Source organism: Poecilia reticulata, linkage group LG6 (genome assembly GCF_000633615.1).
Source record: "Poecilia reticulata strain Guanapo linkage group LG6, Guppy_female_1.0+MT, whole genome shotgun sequence".
Lineage (NCBI taxonomy): Eukaryota > Metazoa > Chordata > Actinopteri > Cyprinodontiformes > Poeciliidae > Poecilia > Poecilia reticulata.
Window position 1 is genome coordinate 227,022 of NC_024336.1, and position 2,950 is coordinate 229,971.

The following is a 2,950-nucleotide window of genomic DNA, read 5'->3' on the forward strand; positions in this document are numbered from 1 at the left end:
TATACAAATCTTCAAAGCTTTGGCGTCGGAAGGTTTTCTTTTCCAACACCCTGATGTTCCCCTTCCTCCACTGATTCTATTAGACTTACCAGGTCGCTGTCTGTGGTACTTTAAAACATTAGTGTTGCTGCATATACTCAAGAGGAAAATATATTTGTCAAACTGAAAGATGACTAAACCCAAATCTGCCAGGGGTATGAAAAAAAAATCGGTTTAACTATTTGTACATTAAATCCGGGGCTGCACAGTGCCGCAGTTGGTAGAGCTGTTGCCTTGCAGCAAGAAGGTTCTGCTCCTTCTGCATGGAGTTTGCATGTTCTCCCTGTGCATGCGTGGGTTTTCTCCGGGTACTCCGGTTTCCTCCCACAGTCCAAAAACATGACTGTCAGGTTAATTGGTCTCTCCAAATTGCCCCTAGGTGTGAGTGTGTGTGTGCATGGTTGTGTGTCTCTGTGTTGCCCTGCAACAGACTGGCGACCTGTCCAGGGTGAAYCAGCCTCTTGCCTGGTACGCTAGCTGGAGATAGGCACCAGCAACCCTCCCGACCCCACTGAGGGACAAGGGTGTAAGAAAATGGATGGATGGACATTAAATCCGATAAATCAGTAACYTTCAATATTTTTGATTAACATAAAGGTCATGTAGATTTCACTTCAGATATTGAATTCATCTGTCATATTTGTTATGATCTGCTGTGTATTTTTCCAACAGAGGCGTGCAGAAAAAACATCTTTTATTTCTGATTCTTGTTAAGTTCAAACTGATTATTATTTACTTTATTACTGAAGAGTTTAGAATTTGCCTCTGTTCTTCCTACAGTTTTGTAGCATTCTGAGTGAGAAAATKAGTTGGATGGAGCAAATCAGGGAACCTCCTGTTTTAATCTCAGCTGTATTCTTCTCTGCTGTAGTCGCTGTCATCAGAAATAAACTCAGTTCAGCTCATCCTGTGGTGTTCTGTAATTCTTGTACATGTCATTCTGACAACTCTAAAATCAAATTTATTTATTTTTTTGCTATACCAGTGACATATTTCATCAGTATAATGTGCTGTGCTCGACAAGAGTTCCTGCAGTGGTGAACTGTATAATTTCACCTTCCTAAAATAATAGCCTATGCCATTTAAAAAAAAAAATCACTAAATCTTTTTTGCCAAAAGATGAATTATGCAGTCACTCTTTGGCAAAAAATTACTTGGGCCATTATTTTAGGAAGGTGAAGATATGATGGTGCTGAATAGTTCTGCAATTGGCCACACGATGGCACTACAACACATTTTGTCTTAATATCAAATCTGTGACGTTGCTCTTGATGAAATAAAGATGCCTCACCAGGTAAACTGGTTCAAATGTGATTCTGCATGATAATGGGTGTTTCTGTTTCAGTAAAATAAACCTAAACGACAAACTCAGATTCATTACACACAGAGGATTATATTTTCGCTGTTGCGTTTGATAATTTGGGCTCACAACTAATGAAAAAACAAAATAAATTTTCTCAGAAATTGTAAAATAATATCTATGAAAAATGAATTATAAGGAAAATGTGTAGTAGGAAATGGTGAATGAGAGACAACTGCTCTCTGGAGAGAACTGTAATGCAAAGCCAGTTCAAGATTTTATTGGATTTTTGAGTTTATGGGGAATGGATGTAAAACATACAGGCTCTCTAAAGCTGGTGTTCAGAAATCCACAGATAAAGGTGGTCAGGGCCTTCCATATTTCTATTCCAGAGCTCTCACTTATTGGAAACATTGCACATCTGGTGATAAGGAACGGCATAGCACCTCCACCAAGTTGCAACTGGTGGAGGTGCATCCTAGAGAGTAACACATCTCTCTAGGATGTGTTACTCCTAGAGATGTGTTACTCCTAGAGAGAGTAACACATCACTTTGTGCATGGTTGTTCTCTGACTCCAAACAAGACAAACTCCGAATAATTTTTTTCTAAAGAACACATTGTGAATATTAAAACATATTAAAGGTACCAATCAGATTCCCAAAGACTGCATAAACCCCAATCTGTCAAAAATCCTTCTTTTAGGCCCAGGCTGTCAGATGGCACATTTACTACTTGGAAAAGAGAAGGTAGAGCTGTGACTAATTTGTATACTGATTGTTGCCTTGTGATTTGAGCAATTATCCTATTCATTCTCCAACAATTTATGCTTGGTCCCAAATCCCAAGCATCTGATATCCAAATTTGTTTCACATTTTCTGTATCCTCAAGTTATTTGCAAGAAGCATGGGCTAAAGATTTGCAGTCAGACATATCAATAGAACTATGGGAGCCATATCATGAGTCCAATCTTGTGCCATAAATTCTGGCTGTAGGTTAATCCTGTTCGAGGAAGTTTAGACTACACTATTCAAAAACTAAGTGGAGCAAAAATCTTTCCATCACCTTAGTGTGATAAGTGCAACTGTTTGGTCAACTGTTTGGTCCGCAGTTTTCAGATGGTTCTCCAAATGCTACTTAAAGGACATTCAACCCAGTTCAAAATTTTCCAATACTCAGATTCTCCATGGATAATCTGAACTTTACCTGTGAACTTCAAGTAAAGTTCACCTGAACTTTACCTGAAGTTCAGGTGAACTTCAGGTAAATCAGATTGCTAAATCAGATTGTGATTTAGCAATCACAATCTGCTATGGATTGTGATTGCTAATATTCTTATACTACAATCCTGGAGATTCAGCACTTCACCAAGCTTTCAAACCTGGCTCAGGGAAATAGGAAATGAAAGGTATTTGAAAGGACAAGCTGGACACGCATCATACACATGAAAAACGTGGGAGCCTTCCTGACTCATTGCCAAGTCGTCACACTAAAATTAGCATGAACCATTTCCTATKGCTTTTTTACTAGCTTGCGTCAGTTCAGCATCCATTTGTAGCTGATCTGCCAATGAACGCTGCACAGTCGCAAGAGGACCACGCCCCACGTTTCA